At 43.6% G+C, this 17101-nt stretch overlaps 1 non-coding gene across 1 annotated transcript; it reads right to left on the bottom strand.

Annotated features, from left to right (window-relative positions):
* Positions 1-11917: 11917 nt before the first annotated feature.
* TRNAE-UUC (transfer RNA glutamic acid (anticodon UUC)) lies at positions 11918-11989 on the bottom strand. Its single transcript has one exon. It is a non-coding gene; the product is annotated as a tRNA-Glu (tRNA).
* Positions 11990-17101: the final 5112 nt, after the last annotated feature.

Genomic DNA, 17101 nt, shown 5'->3' with positions numbered 1-17101 from the left:
CTTGAATGCCATCAGTTCGGCTCACCTTCTGCTCACTGGTCACAAACAAGAAGGCAGTTTTTTGATGTCTGGTTTGACTGTTCATCAGCATGTACAGGGCTGTTTGGCAGGTTGTTTCACTGCATTCCTGCCTAACTACGCAGCATAGTGCAATCGGATTTTTTTGCATATGCACATTTTCATGCAGCCTGATTGAGTTCTACTCCTCGACCCCATCCTTGCTGCATGACTACTCCAGATAGCAGACAACTGTTTAAATAGACAATTAAAATCAGTCACAAACCATATAAATCAGTCATAAATAAATGATGTTTGTCTAAGTAGTTCTTCGCTATGGTGATGGCTGCTGTTCAGTTTGAATTGGCAGTAAGGCTGCCAGGTCCCTCTTTGCCACTGGCAGGAGGTTTTTCTGGTGGAGCCTGAGCAGAGCGGGGTTTGGGGGGAGGGACTTCAATGTCATAGAATCCAATTGCCAAAGCAGCCATTTTCTCCAGGTGATCTGTTTTCTATTGGCTGGAGATCATTTGTAATAGCTGGAGATCATTTGTAATAGCATATATTTTGGCAAATATATGCTTGAGTCGTCCCATAGAAACAAGCTTTCTAGACATCATAAATGACTTGTATTGGAGCAGTTGGAGCAGTTGGTCAAAGAGGTGTACCAACTTTGAACTTGGTTCTGAGCAGGGCTCGAGATAGGGTTGCCAACTGCCAGGTAGTAGCAGGAGATCTCCTGCTAATTCGACTGATCTCCAGCCGATAGAGATCAGATCACCTGGAGAAAAATGGCCGCTTTGGCAATTGAACTCTATGGCATTGAAGCCCCTCCCCTCCCCAAACCCCGCCCTCTTCAGGCTCCGCCCCAAAAATCTCCTGTCGGTTGCGAAGAGGGACCTGGCAACCCTAGCTTGAGACCTAGCGCTAGATGTAAATGTTGTCGTGCCAGTTGGGAACAGTGACCATAATGGTGTTAAATTCAGCATTCGTGTCAACAGAAAGCCACCCCCAAAGTCCAAAACAATCATTTTTTATTTCAAAAGATGGAACTTTGCTAAAATGAGGGGAGTAATTAGAATGAAGTTAAGTGGGAAAATTAATAAATCCCTCTAGGTTGCTTGGAAGCTACCTAAGACAACACTAACTGAGGCCCAGATAGAATGCATACCTCAAATCACAAAAGGTACCACCAAATCTAAAAAGATGCCTGAATAGTTAATGATTCATGTCAAGGAAGCCATGAAAGGCAAAACGGCTTCCTTTAAAAAGTGGAAGGTTCCCTTAATTTGAGCTGAACAGAAAGGAACACAATTTCTAGTCAAACAAATGTGGGTTGACAATAAAGTATGAAAAAGAGAATTTGAGGAGCAGCTGTCCAAAACCATAAGACAAACAATATGCATTTTGTAAAATGTATCAGGAGCAGGAAAACAGGCAGGGAGGCAGTTCGGCCTTTGGATGACAAAGGAATAAAAGGATTGCTTAAGGAAGATGGGGAGATGGCAGAGAAATTAAATGCTTTGTATCTGTGTTCACTGTGGAAAATGTGGGGCACATACTTATGCTGAAGCCACTGTTTTTAGAAAGGGTGCCTGAAGAACTGAGTCATATTGAAGTGATAAGAGATGAAATTCTAGGCGACTAGGCAAACTGAAAACTAATAAGCCTGCAGGACCAGATGGCATACACCCAAGGTTTCTTACAGAAGTCAAATGAGAAATTGCTGATCTACTAACAAGTATATATAACTTGTTGCTAAAATTGGCCTCTCTGCTGGATGACTGGAAAATAACAAATGTCATCCAAATTTTTTTTTTAAAAAAACAAAACATCCAGAGGGGATACAGGAAATTACAGGCTGGTAGACTAACATCTGTTTTGGTTAAATAAGTAGAAACTGTTATTAAAGAGAGCATGGTTAAGCAACTAAAGGAACAAAGTCAACTAAAGGGAAATCAGCATGGCTTCTGCAAAGGGAAGTCATAAGAACACAAGAACATAAGAAAAACCATGCTGGATCAGACCAAGGTCCATCAGGTTCAGCAGTCTGTTCTCACAGAGGCCAACCAGGTGCCTCTAGGAAGCCCACAAACAAGACAACTGCAGCAGCACTATCCTGCCTGTGTTCCGCAGCACCTAAGATAATAGGCATGTTCCTCTGATCCTGGAGAGAATAGGTATGCAATGCATCACGATTACTAGTAGCCATGATTTTTACTAGTAGCCATGAATAGCCCTATCCACCATGAACATGTCCTCTTCCCTCTTAAAGCCCAACAAGTTGGCAGCCATCACCACATCCCGGGGCAGGGAGTTCCACAATTTAATTATGCATTGTGTGAATTCCTTTGGGAGCTCTTTGAGCAGGTTAACAAGCATGTGGATAAGAGCTGTCCAGTAGACATCACATATGTGGACCTCCAAAAGGCTTTTGACAAGGTACCTCACCAAAGACTTAGCGATCATGAGATAAGAGGATGGGTCTTCTGATGAATTTAAAGTTGGTTAAATGAAGGAAGCAGATAGTAGGAATAAATGTACAATGCTCACAATGATGGGAAATGAACAGTGGGGTCCCTCAAGAACTGATATTGGGACCGGTGATATTTAATGTGTTCATAAATGATTTGGAATTGGGGTTGAGCAGTTTAGTTTGCTGATGATATTAAATCATTTGGGATGGAGATAACCAAGGTGAATTGTGAAGAGCTACAGGAGAATCTCTCTAAACTGGGTGAGTGGGCAGCCATGTGACAAATGAAGTTCAGTGGGGGTAGGTGTAAGGTGATGCATATTGGAACAAAAACTCCTGCCTGCCACAGCTGCTGGTGAAACGTCAGGAAAGAAAATACCAAGACCACGATCACACAGCCCGGATAACCTACAAGAACCAATGAACTCTGACCGTGAAAGCCTTCGACAATATTTTAAAAACTCCTAATTTTAAATATATATGCTGTTGGGGTCTGAATCGAGTGAAACTGTGATTGAAAGAGAGGGTTGTAGTGGAAAGCTCAATGAAAATGATGACCCTGTGTGTGATGGTGGCAAAAAAAGAAATTCCATGCTAGAACTCATTAGGGAAGGGATTGGAAATAAAATGGCTAATATTGTAATACGAGTCTATAAAACTATGGTGCAGCCTCATTTGGAATACTGAGTGCAGTTTTGGCTGCTGTATCTCAAAAAGGATATAGCAAAAGTACAAACGAGGGCGACCAAAATGATTTGGTGGTTAGAGTACCTTTTCTGTGAGGAAAAACGGGACCTTTTCTATCTAGAAGAAACGACGACTAAGAAAGCATGTGATCGAGGTTCATAAAGTTATGCATGGGGTGGAGGAAGTGTATACAGTGAACTTTCCCCCCTCTCCCATAATACGAGAACTTGTGGGCATGTGATACAAATGTTGGGAAATAGGTTCAGGACAGACACAAGGAAAAACTTCTTATCTCAACAAGTAATTAAACTGTGGAATGCACTGCCAGTGCAGATACTGATGGCCATAAGCATGGCTTTATTGATTTGTTTTATTTTATTAGATTTGTATCCTGCCCTTCTCAACTGAGGTCGGGCTCAGGGCTGCTCACATCGAACAATATTCCAGTTAAAACAATAATAGGATAATAAATAGTTTAAAAGGGGATTGGACAGATTTATGGAGGGAGAGGTCTATCGGTGGCTATTAGCCATGGTGACTGAAGGGAGCCTCTATCTAACACATGAACACATGAAGCTGCCTTATGCTGAATTAGACCCTTGGTCCATCAAAGTCAGTATTTTCTACTCAGACCGGCAACGGCTCTCCAGGATCTCAGACTGAGGACTTCCATATCACCTACTTGCCTAGTCCCTAACTGGAGATGCCAGGGATTGAACCTGGGACCTTCTGCATGCCAAGCAGATGCTCTACCACTGAGCCACGGCCCCTTCCCAAATATGCAAGTAGAATCAACACAGGACTTTTATCACATGAAGCTGCCTTATACTAAATCAGACCCTTGGTCCATCCAAGTCAGTATTGTCTACTCAGACCGGTAGTGGCTCTCCAGGGTCTCAGGCAGGGGACTATTCACATCACCTACTTGCCTGGTCCCTTTAACTGGAGATGCCACTGGGGATTGAACCTGGGACCTTCTGCATGCCAAGCAAAGGCTCTACCACTGAGCCACATCCCCGTCCTACAAAGGCAGCCAATCTCTGAATACTAGTGCTGGGAGGCAGCGGTGGGGGGCGGGCGGGCTTGTCCCCATGCCCTGTGTTTGGCCCTCCAAGGCAACAGGCTGGCCACTGTGTGAAACAGGATCCTGGACTAGATGGACCACCAGTCAATCCAGCAGGGCTCTTCTTATGTCTTTATGACTCTCAAACACCTTTGCTGTGAAATTTGCTCTACTACCCTATAGGCACAATCATTCCCATTCTGATACGTCTACATGATGTTTATCACATAGCCAATCCTGGTCAGGGTGCCAGGAAATGGTTCTGGCAGCAGAACAAAACATTCCTTCATCCTTCCCACTGCCACCCATTGGTTTCCCTGAAATGCTGATCCTGGGGAACAGGGGGCCTTCAGGAATTGCATATGGGGCAAATCAAGGGTCTTTAGAAGGAAGGGGAAGCTGGCAAAAATTGCACCTCCCCTTCTCTTAGCAGAAAATTTAGTCTGCGTCTAACCTAGGGCTGTCAATTCGGTTCGGTCCGAACTGAAAATCAACCGAATTTCCCCTGATTCGGTGCTTTTCTGTTCAGACGGATCCGAACTCAAAACTGGCGGGCAACCGGGGGCCCCGAATTCAGCGAGTTCGGGAGTTCGCGAATAAATTCGGCCAATTCGGCCGTCAGTAAGCAGCATAACCGTCAGTAAGCAGCATTCTCCTCCCCCGGCCAATTGGTGGCCAAGCTGGGTCTTCTTCTGGCCAATCAGTCAGGATTGAGTACTGGAGGAATCAGCTGATGTGCGGCCCAGCCAGGGAGAGAGAGAGAGAGGGCGAAATCCTCGTGTGTGTGTGTGGGGTGCTTGTGCACATTCGCTCCTTTCTGTGGCTGCAGGGGGCACATTTTTTGGGGTACAAATCCCAAACTTTGAGCGGAGTTTCAGACCAGTGTTCTTAAGATACCCCCCAAGTTTTGTAAACATTGGGTCAGGGGGTCTCGAGATATGGGCTCTCCCCCTTTTCCCTCCCCCCTTTTCCATTTATGTGGCTGCAGGGGGCGCTTTTTTGGGGATATAACCCCCAAACTTTTAGCATAGCTTCAGTGAATTATTCTTAAGATACTACCCAAGGTTTGTAAAGATGGGTTCAGTGGGGGCAGAAATATTGCCTCCCCCCCTTTTCTCTTTCCATGGCTGCAGGGGGCGCATTTTTGGGGGTGCAGACACAAAACTTTCACTGGAACTTTAGATTAAGCTTCTTAAGGAACCCCCCAAGTTTTGTGAATATTGGGTCAGGGGGTCCCGAGATATGGGCTTTCCCCTTTCCCCTTTCCCTTATTGGGATGAATGGGGCAGCTGATCCGATCCTGTGTGCATCTCTCCAGAGCAAAACGTTCCGTGCCTAATTGGAATCATCTTGGATTACAGCCCGTCCTGATGGAACAGAAGACAGCCACAGTAAGACCCCTTTGGGGGCTTTAATCTATAATTTTTCTCCTGTGTATGTGTGTGTGTGTGGGGGAAAGCAGAGTCTGTGTGTGTGTGGGGAGGGAGCAGTTTCTGTGGGTGGGGGGGAAGCCAAAGGGGGCTTTCGTCGGTTCTGCCTGGGGTGTGTGTTCCCCCTCGAGTCTCTCGCTCCCTGGTTTGAGGGGGGAGGTTTCAGTTGTGTGTTGCAAAGGTGTTGTTTAACAAGGTTGTGTTTGCAGTTGTTTTGCTAATTTCTCCGCTGTTGTCGGGCTGGGAGCTTTGTGCGTGGGCGGCAAGCTCTGCTGAGAGATGCACAACATTAAGGGTGGGGGGGGACCCCTTTCAGGGCCCATATCTCAGCCCCCCCTGACCCAATCTTTACAAAACTTGGGGGGTCTTTCAATAAACGTCCTTTGAAGCTCTGCCAAAAGTTTGGGACCTCTAAGCCCAAAAATGCCCCCCCCCAGAGCTGCGGAAAGGCGCGGTTGTGTTTTTAATGGCTTTATTCGGCCGAACTTGTTTCCGAACTTTGAATTCCCGCCGAATTGAATGGATCCGAAGTGGGGGAGTTCGGACTTCGGCACGTACCGAACCCACAAGGGCCAAATTCGGCCGAATCCGAACTGTACCGAATTTTTTTTTGTTGACAGCCCTAGTCTAACCTAATGGAAAACTATGACAAATTGCAGTGGTCCAAATCCTCACATTACTTTTAGAGGGTGTCCTAGATGAACCAGAATTGAGGAGTGAAAAACACAGTGCTGAATAACAATCCAAAATCATAAATGCTCATCTCTAGTGTACGCTGGCAAACTTGACAGCACCTAGACATTCGTCACTAGAGTATGCTCGTTTCTTCAGCTTGATACCATGTACAACCAGGAGGTGGCATTATTATTCATGCTTATGCACAGGTTAAACTAAATGCAAATTATGCCACTAACTTTTGCTGCAAAAAGTGATGGCAACCATTCCAAAACTCTAGCTTTTGCATGAACAATTCTCACAAATTACTAATTTACCATCCACGCAGCTTTATTTCTGATTGGATGGCAAGCTTAGTAATGGTAAGATAAATAGGGGAAAGAGTGGGGAGTCATGGGGGGGGAGAGGAGGAGAAAGAAAGAGAAGGAGGGATCATGCTTGCACCCAGAGAAGACTGGGAGTACAATAATCCTGTGAAACAAATCACTAGGATTCCTATTTTACAGACTGGGGAACTGAGGTTGAGATATTTGTCCATGGCTCCCAAAGGAAATCATGGCTGAGCTGGGATTGCATAGAAGGCCTTTTATGCATGGCTGTTTCCCTCGCGGGCACCCCTCCAACAACTTTGGGTCTTTGTGTCGATTATGTATACTGTTTCTGGCTGTCGGGTGTTGCCTTGCTCTCCCCTTGAGTTTCCCCGTGTTTTGCACGCGTTTTCAAATTCGAGATAAAACAGGTCCCTCAAAACGTGGGCAAAACGCAGGGAAATGCAGGGGGAGAGCAAGGTGACCTCTGATGGTTGTAAATGACATGCATAATCAAAACAACGACCTGAATTCGTTGGAGGGGTGACCGAGAGGGAAACAGATATGCATAAAAATATTGCCTTCTATGCTAAAGAATTTGACTGGTTCTCTCTGGGCAGTTTTTCTTTTAATATAAATTCCTGTCATCTGTAGCAGAAAACAGATGGTGGAAGGCCAGCCTTCTGGTCCTTAGCAAATACATTTATGTCAAAATCAATGTCTCTGCTTTATGAACCTTTTAAATGAAAGCGGCAAGATTCTTTTAACCCTCTTTCAACTTAGCAAAGTTACAAGGAAGAAGCAAACAGCTCGATGCCTGAGTGAACCCAGGTGCCCTATATATCAAAGGTAATCCAAAAGCTTTTGATCCTGTTGGTGAGACATAGAGAATGGCACTCAGAAATGGTTGGAGATTGCCCTGGCTACAAGCAACATTCTGTATTTGGGGTAAAAGGAACAAATAAGAGTGAACATATCACTGTACATATTAGGTGAAACCAAGTCTGTTTGAGAAATAACAAGCAAGACATAGTAGGGGGAGACACAGTGATCAATAAAAGCTTTACATAGAAGCGCACACGGTTAGGCTCATATAAGATGTCGCAGCCTCAGCTGGTGACGCATGTTCACATCTGCATTGTTGAAAAGAGTAAGCCAGAAGTTTAATGAAACCCACATGAGTGCCGTAATAATCCTCTGAAGATGAAGCTATGCACATTGAAATCAACACTTGAAGTAGGGGAATGGGTATGAGCATGCTAGTCTACATGTGATCTCTGGCTTGTGAGAGTGGAGTCTATCTACATACAAACTATGCATGTGTCGGCTCCATCCCCATGATAAGGGAAGCTGTTTTTTCAAATGTTTGCAGTCACAAGGAGGGAGCTTTCATGTACAGGAAATCACATTTAGGTGAGGGGTGGAACTAACAAGTATCAAGACAGGGCCAATTTTTTTTTTAATCTCTCTCTTCCTACTTAATGGTCCCAGGAGAACTCCTCGCAGATCATCCCCATCCCTCCCCTTCCGGCTGCCCCTTATGAAGTCACCAGAGGGAGGGCAAGAAGCATCCAGGTACTCCCCAGTCATTCAGCTCAGCTCAACATTGTTTGTGGTGTCGATTATGCTGTCGTTTTGTGTTGTTTTCTAATTCTGTAGCCCAGTTGTAATGATTGTACGTTTTTATCAGGGGTGGGCTCAGCTAATGGGCAACAGGGGCCACTGTCTTCTGCTGGGGGGTCCCAACTATCCACACCCCAAACCCAAGGGGGGAGAGAGAAAAAGATCAGCAAGTTCCTGCTGCCACTTGTCCCCAACTCATCTGGGGCTTGGGCAGCCAGCTTCTGGAACTGGCTTCTGTGCATGTCATTCAAAGCAGGGTCTGTCCCTTGTTTGGCCCTAGTGGTGGGGCCAGCAGAGGGGAGCCAGTGTTTCTGTGACCCTGGGACCCTGGACTTTCACCAAGGGCCCCAGAATCACTAAGACCACTCCTGTGCATTATACTGTGTTTATTATGTTTTGAAAAAAAATATTATGTAATTTGACTTGAGTCTCCATTAGAAAGGAAGGCTGTAAATGAAGTAAATAAATAGATCAACTCCCATAGAGTAGATGTATTTATTTACTTCATTTATTCTTCAGCTATCTGAAGCGAGGTGTCACTCACGAAAGCTCATACCCCACCAGAAATTAAGTCTTTAAGGTGCTACTGGACTCTTGCTCAGTTTAGATAGCAATTTGTAGAGCCAAACACTGTTTATAACCTTTAGAATAATAGCAATTGAATTGTTGATGAATTGTTGCTCTGCGATTCCACAAAGGGGCATCTGTATCCAACAAAGAACCTAGAAACCAATAAATTCCAAACATGCTTATGGTAGACGTAGTATTAGGATTCCATAATCAATTTTTCTCATTTGTGTCAGTTTTTCTTTTGTAAAACTTGTGGTTGAAGAGTGGGACAAAAAGAAGAAAAGAGAAAGAAATAATTCTTTTCATCTTGCTGCAAAAGCCAGGGGAAATAAGCCGAAAAATATTGTAGCGCACTCCTAAGCAGAATGACTTTAATGGATTGAGGATTGCCCAGCTGGATTGCTAGCTTGCTACTCGAGTAACTATCATGATTGCGAAGTATGTTATGACTGACAGTTAGGGTTGCCAAGTCCCTCTTCGCCACCAGCAGAAGGTTTTTTGGGGAAGAGCCTGAGGAGAGTGGGGTTTGGGGAGGGGATGGACTTCAATGCCATAGAGTCCAATTGCCAAAGCGGCCATTTTCTCCAGGTGAACTGATCTCTGTCGGCTGGAGATCAGTTGCAATAGCAGGAGATCTCCAGCTAGTACCTGGAGGTTAGCAGCCCTACTGATAGTGAAGTCCTAAGTACAGTTATACTGTTCTACATCCTATTGACGCCAGTGGCCTTAGAAGGGCAGAACTACTTAATATTGCTTTGTAAGTTGACTTCTGCTGAAATTTTGGTTGCTTGTGTGATGTCAGATAGCCCAGTCCTAGAAGTCTCCATCAGCTGCACTCAGTAGAGAGCACAATCCAGTTGAAGAATGCTTAAATCAGATCTACATGCAAGAGCTATTATATGCCCCCCCCCATCCCCCAGCATATTTATTCAGAAGCAAGTCCAATTGATTTTCAATGGGAATTAATTCCAGGAAAGTACTCTGGATGCCTTAAAAGTGCATGACTTTGGTTGGATTGTGCACCAAAAGGCAATTAATATCAAAATTGATATTTCAACGTCAAACAAGCGTGATTACCTTGACTGGGTCCAGTAATGGAATCCATCTAATTTAGAAAATAGAAGCAGAATCTCCGACAGGATTAAGCTTAAAATATTGTTGGTTTTCAGCTAGGGCTGATTTGAACTTTTGTTGTATTAAAGGATTGTTTCATTAAAGTATTGATTGAAGTGTGAGGTTTTAGAATAGAATAATGCTTTGTTCTAATGAAAACTTGAATCCCGCCCTACTTGTCTCTTCCATGAATTTAAGCTACTGAATGGGCATAAGTTTTCTAAGTTTCAAGCACCCCCATATTTCCTCTTATTTTGGCAAACTGCATCATTTTTGTAGTTTTCCATAATTTATTCTCATTTTTCAGTTCATGAGGAGAGGCAAGGATGTTGAACCCCAAGTGCAAACACTAAATGTCTCTCAGCCACTTTTCTTATATCTGAGATTCCAGCAGACATTGTACTTTCTTTGCATCCTGAAGGACTACAAACCTATTTTTTAAAAATAATAAAGGCTAAGATTTTTAGAGAATTGATTTCTGTATCCATTAAAAGAAGAGTTGTTTTTTGTATGCTGACTTCCTCTACCACTTAAGGAAGAATCAAACTGGTTTACAATCACCTTCCCTTCCCCTCCCCACAACAGACACCCTGTGAGGTAGGTGGGCTGAGAGAGCTCTAAGAGAGCTGTGACTAGCCTGAGGTCACCCAGCTGGCTTCATGTGAAGGAGCAGGGAAACCTACCTGGTTCATCATATTATCATCCGCCGCTCATGTGGAGGAGTGGGCAATCAAACCCGGTTCTCCAGATTAGAGTCCTCCGCTCCAAACCACCACTCTTAACCACTACACCACGCTGGCTCTTATGTCTTTTTGGCACTCCTGGGGAATTGCAGCGCATGCATTGCCTTTGCACTGTTGATAGCATTTCAGTATGCTGCTGCAGCTTTTTTGGCTAAACTAAATGTTATATTTTTTTGGTGCATTGGGTTGGGGTTCTTCTGACCCAGCTCACTTTTCCTGCAATACAACAGCAAATGTGGGAAATGTCATTTTAACGATCAGGCAGATCCCCTTGTGGGAGTGGTGGCTGGAAAAGGTTTGGAGGAATCACTGCTCTAGAGCTCCCTCACTTTCTGCCTATGCAGAACTCCCTCAGCCCCACCTACTTCACAAGGTTGTGGAGAGAAAGGGATTGAGATTGTAAACTGCTTTGAGACTCTTTAAAGTAGAGAAAAGCAGGGTATAAAAAACAACTCTTTTTCCTCTTCCTCCTCCTCCTCCTCTGTAGCATGTTTTTGGACCTAATCCAGCTTCTCCCCCCTTATGGTTGGGTTCACTTTCTGAACACCCACTCTTTGGCTGAACTTTCCTCTCCTTTGAACCCTGGAAATTCATCCCGGCTCCTGCTTTTTATCAATCACTCCAAGACTGGACTCTCACCCATTTTTTCTCTTCAGGATCAGGATTGTCTTTCTCTTCTTTATTCTCCCAAAGCACCACTGGTTTGCCTTACTGCTAGTTGGTCCCCTTTTTCCAGGTTTTTTCCCAACAGCTCATAGACAACTAGGCTTATGTAGAGGTTTTGCATTTGTTTATTATACTGCCTTGTTTTGCTATTCTCACCATTCCATTTTTCTGCTCTGTCTCTTGTTAGGGAAATCTTCCTTATTTATGAGCTATTTTCTTTCTTATTCTTTTGGAGCACTGCCCCAAACCGGGACCCTGATATACATAGGAAGAAGATTTTAAAGTTAATTGCCCATGTGATGTGTGTTGGGTCTTAAACACCCGTCAAGGAATCTTTGCATGTTATAGTCACTGCACGTGTACCTATTTGGGTAACAACACATGCTTTGATTACTCTACATGCTGCTCCAAAGTGATCTTGAAAACAACACATGAACACATAAAGCTGCCTTATACTGAATCAGACCCTTGGTCCATCAAAGTCAGTATTGTCCACTCAGACCGGCAGCGGCTCTCCAGGGTCTCAGGCAGAGGTCTTTCACATCACCTACTTGCCTAGTCCCTTTAACTGGAGATGCCGGGGATTGAACCTGGGACCTTCTGCATGAAAAGCAGTTGCTCTACCACTGAGCCACAGCCCCTCCCCATGCCCTGCAACAGCTATTCGACTGCAGGAAAGGCAAATTGGGTCAAGGGAATCATAGAATCATAGAGTTGGAAAGGACCACCAGGGTCATCTAGTCCAACCCCCTGCACAATGCAGAAATTTCATAACTACCTCCCACACACACACCCCAGCTACCCCTACTCCATGCCCAGAAGATGGCCAAGATGCCCTCTCTCTCATGAACTGCCTAAGGTCATAGAATCAGCACTGCTGACAGATGGCCATCTAGCCTCTGCTTAAAAACCTCCAGGGAAGGAGCACTTACCAGCTCCCGAGGAAGCCTCTTCCACTGAGGAACCGCTCTAATTGTTAGAAATTTTTTCCTAATGTCTAGATGGAAACTCTTTTGCTTTAATTTTAACCTGTTGGTTCTGATCCAACCTTCTGGGGCAACAGAAAACAACTCGGCAGCATCCTAGACCCAAATTGCCAAAAATGCAATATGTAGTTTGGCCCTTAAACCAGTTCATACAAATGATCCTGTGCGCAGCCCATTCACAAGTTCACAAGGTTGGAAGAGACCACAAGGGCCATCGAGTCCAACCCCCTGCCATGCAGGATCCCACAATCAAAGCACTCCCGACAGATGGCCATCCAGCCTCTGCTTAATGACCTCCAAAGACAAGGACTCCACCACCCTCCAAGGCCATTCTTTGGCAGTTTAAAGAGAAGGTGGGACAGACAACTCTGAACTGTGCTTTAGGTGTGCCATATTTTGCCTTGATGCTTCCTACTCCATTAGCTGTTATTTTTTTTTTTTTGGAATGCCCCTCACTAACAATTTGCTTTCTTATTAGTAAATCACCCAACATCCCTGTAAAGTTTGTTTGCTCTTTGCAGCATACTCTGGGACAGCTTTCTGGACCTGAAGCTTTCTGTCCAAACTGTTTGTGTGAAAAACCATCATGAAAACTTGGATTGCAAGATAAATTTATTCTTGTTTCTTTCTTTTTTAAAATTGTATTACCTTAGTTTGCTGACCCCTTCTGGATGCACACCTTAACGTGGTGAGGGGGTTTGTGAGTGTCAGGGAAGCTGAGAGCAATACCGTAAGGGGTTTAGACTCTATCAAGAGACTAAACTCCTAGCAGAGTCACTCAAGACGGAATGGTCACAGCTGAGACACCAGACGAAGATGCATCCACCCCCTTAAGGGATCAATGGCCACATCCGCAGAAGAGAACAGGCAGTTCCAATGGGGATGGGGGTAGAGGAATCCCTGAAGGTTAGCTACTGGGCAGCAGCAGTAGTGGAAGGTGACACTGGCGGAAGATCTTTCGTAGACAACGGCAGTGCCACTACGGCTAACTCTGGTTAGTACTGCGCAGAAGAAGGCACTGGTAAACCACTTCTGACCAACCTTTACCTTGAAAACCCTATGATGAGACAAACCAAAATGAAAAAAGATATAGTGCTGGAAGATGGGACCCCCAGGTCGGATGGCACTCAATCTGCTACTGGGGTAGAGCAGAGGACAAGTACGAGTAGCGCTGTTCTTAATGATGCGATTGGACTAAAGCCGAAAGGACGTTCAGTGGTTGACATGAATAGATGCAAAAGGAAAGTCCGAAGCTGTTCGACGCATAAAATAGGAACATGGAATGTGAGAAGCATGAATCAGGGTAAGCTTGAAATTGTTAAACAAGAAATGGAACGTATGGACATTTCAGTCCTGGGAATAAGTGAATTAAAGTGGACTGGATTAGGACATTTTCAATCAGAAAATTACAAAGTGTTTTATTCAGGGAATGACAAAAAGAGAAGAAACGGAGTTGCTTTAATAGTGAGGCAAGATGTAGCAAAGGCAGTCAGGAGCTATAATGCAAAGTCTGACCGAATAATATCAATCAGACTTCAGGGAAAGCCTATCGACATAAGCATCCTTCAAGTTTATGCCCCAACTACAGATGCTGATGAGGAAGAAATTGAAAGTTTTTATGCCAGTGTTCAGGAAGAAATTGATCACACACCTAAACAAGATATGCTGATAATCATAGGTGATTGGAACGCAAAAGTAGGAAACAAAGCAGAATCAAATGTTGTTGGCAGATTTGGGCTAGGAGCACGGAATGAAGCAGGAGAACGCCTCGTAGAATTCTGTGAAGACAACAATCTGTTCATTGCAAACACATGTTTCAGGCAACCAAATAGACGATTGTATACATGGACATCACCAGACGGCCAGAATAGAAATCAAATAGATTATATAATTGGAAGCAGAAGATGGAGAAGCTCTATTCTCTCGGCCAAAACAAGACCAGGAGCCGACTGCGGTACAGATCATGAATTGTTAATATCAAAAATAAAGATAAAGCTTAAGAAAAACACCAAAACATTCATAGCACCAAAATACAATCTAAGCAATATTCCGGAAGAGTTTAAAGACCATGTAAGGAACAGATTTGCATTATTAAGTTCAAGTGAATGTAAACCTGAAGAACTATGGGTGGAAACTAGAGATATTATCAAGGAAGAATGTGCAAAGACTATTCCTGTAGCCAAAAGAAAAGAAAAACCTCGATGGATGTCTGAGGAAACTCTTAAAATTGCCAGAGATAGACGAGAAGCAAAAGTAGAAGGTGACAGAAATAGAATCAAAAGTCTAAGTGCAACGTTCCAGCGACTAGCGCGTAGAGACAAAGAGACCTATTATAATAGCCAGTGTAAAGAAATAGAAGAGAACAACAAAAAAGGAAGAACAAGAGATCTGTTCCACAAGATCCAAGAAATCAAAGGGAAATTTAAAGCACGGTTAGGCATGCTGAAAGATCAGCATGGAAATACATTAACTGAACAGGACAAAATAAAGAAAAGGTGGGAACAATACACTGAAGAACTATACAGAAGAGATGAAAGGATAAAAGATTCTTTCCAAGAAGAATCTTTTGAAGAAGAACCTACAGTTTTAGAAAGTGAAGTGAAAGCTGCATTGAGAGCAATCGGGAGAAACAAATCACCAGGAGCAGATGGGATATCAATAGAGCTATTCCAAGCCACAGAAACGGAGTCCATCAAAATCTTGACAAGAATATGCCAACAGATATGGAAAACAAAACAATGGCCCACAGACTGGAAACAATCCATTTACATTCCAATTCCCAAGAAAGGAGACATCAAAGATTGCAACAACTATCGGACCATTGCATTAATTTCTCATGCAAGTAAAGTGATGCTCAAAATCTTACAGCAAAGGCTGCTACCATATATGGAACGAGAAATGCCTGATGTTCAAGCTGGTTTCAGAAAAGGAAGAGGCACTAGAGATCATATTGCAAATATACGCTGGTTACTGGAGCGTACGAGAGAATTTCAGAAGAAAATCAGCTTGTGTTTCATAGATTACAGCAAAGCTTTTGACTGTGTGGATCATGAAAAGCTATGGCTGGTTTTAAAGGAAATGGGTGTGCCACAACATCTGATCGTTTTGATGCGCAACCTGTACTCTGGACAAGAGGCCTCAGTTAGAACAGAATATGGAGAAACGGAATGGTTTCCAATTGGCAAAGGTGTCAGACAAGGATGTATTTTATCTCCCTATCTCTTCAATCTATATGCAGAACATATAATTAGGAAAGCTGGATTAGATTTAGATGAAGGTGGAGTGAAAATTGGAGGGAGGAACATTAATAATTTGAGATATGCTGATGACACTACATTATTGGCAGAAAATAGTGAAGATTTGAAACAACTATTGCTGAAAGTTAAAAGAGAAAGTGCCAAAGCAGGACTACAGCTGAACATCAAGAAAACAAAAGTAATGACTACAGGAGAATTACACAACTTTAAGGTTGACAATGAGGAAATTGAAATTGTTCAAGACTTTCTATTCCTTGGCTCCACCATCAACCAAAAGGGAGACTGCAGCCAAGAAATTAGAAGGAGATTGAGACTGGGAAGGGCAGCCATGAAGGAGCTAGAAAATATTTTGAAGTGTAAGGATGTGACTCTGGCCACCAAGACTAGATTAATTCATGCCATCATATTCCCTATTACTATGTATGGGTGTGAAAGCTGGACAGTGAAGAAAGCTGATAGGAAGAAAATAGATTCCTTTGAAATGTGGTGTTGGAGGAGAGTGTTACGGATTCCGTGGACTGCCAAAAAAACAAATCAGTGGGTTATAGATCAAATCAAACCTGAACTGACCCTAGAAGCTAAAATGACTAAACTGAGGCTGTCGTATTTTGGTCACGTCATGAGACGACAAGAGTCACTGGAAAAGACCGTCATGTTAGGAAAAGTAGAGGGCAGCAGGAAAAGAGGAAGACCCAACAAGAGATGGATTGACTCAATAAAGGAAGCCACAGCCTTCAATTTGCAAGATCTGAGCAAGGCTGTCAAAGATAGGACATTTTGGAGGACTTTCATTCATAGGGTCGCCATGAGTCGGAAGCGACTTGACGGCACTTAACACACACACAGTTTGCTGAGCGGTGGATGCAGTGTTGGAAATGATAGATTAGGGTTGCCAGGTCCCTCTTCATCACCAGCGGGAGGTTTGTGGGGTGGAGCCTGAAGAGGGTGGAGTTTGGGGAGGGACTTCAATGCCCTAGATTCCCGTTGGCAAAATGACCATTTTCTTCAGGTGAACTGATCTCTATTGGCTGGAGATCAGTTGTAATAGCAGGAGATCTCCAGCTAGTACCTGGAGGTTGGCATCCCTAAATTAGATGGCTATCCTGGTCAAAGTGAAATACTACGCACAAGTCAAGAAACAGGATATAAACGTGCTGGAAGTCAGCAGCAGAAGAAAAAAAATTGTTCCATCCTGAATTGCTCTGCTTCTTTCCTATCTCTTCTTCTGAGTTAATAAGCATTACCATTTTCATGTAAATAACCCTATTTACACCAAGTAAGAGCACTAAAAAGGACACGAACCAGACAAATGCAGGCTGGGTTTTCTCCCTCATATTCAATGGCTAGTGAAGGTTTTCACAATGCTTCAGAAAATTATTGGAAGTCATGGTCTGGTTCTTGCAAATGTCATTGTCCCAGAGAAAAACCTGTCGACTTCAGATAAGAGTGAAATGGTGAAAGACGAAGGCAAAAAAAAAAAAAAAAGGACTTTATAAAAAGAAATTCTGTC

Source organism: Euleptes europaea, chromosome 3 (assembly GCF_029931775.1).
Source record: "Euleptes europaea isolate rEulEur1 chromosome 3, rEulEur1.hap1, whole genome shotgun sequence".
Taxonomy (NCBI): Eukaryota; Metazoa; Chordata; class Lepidosauria; order Squamata; family Sphaerodactylidae; genus Euleptes; species Euleptes europaea.
Note: the sequence above shows the minus strand (reverse complement) of the source record. Positions and strands in the feature narration are given on the sequence as shown.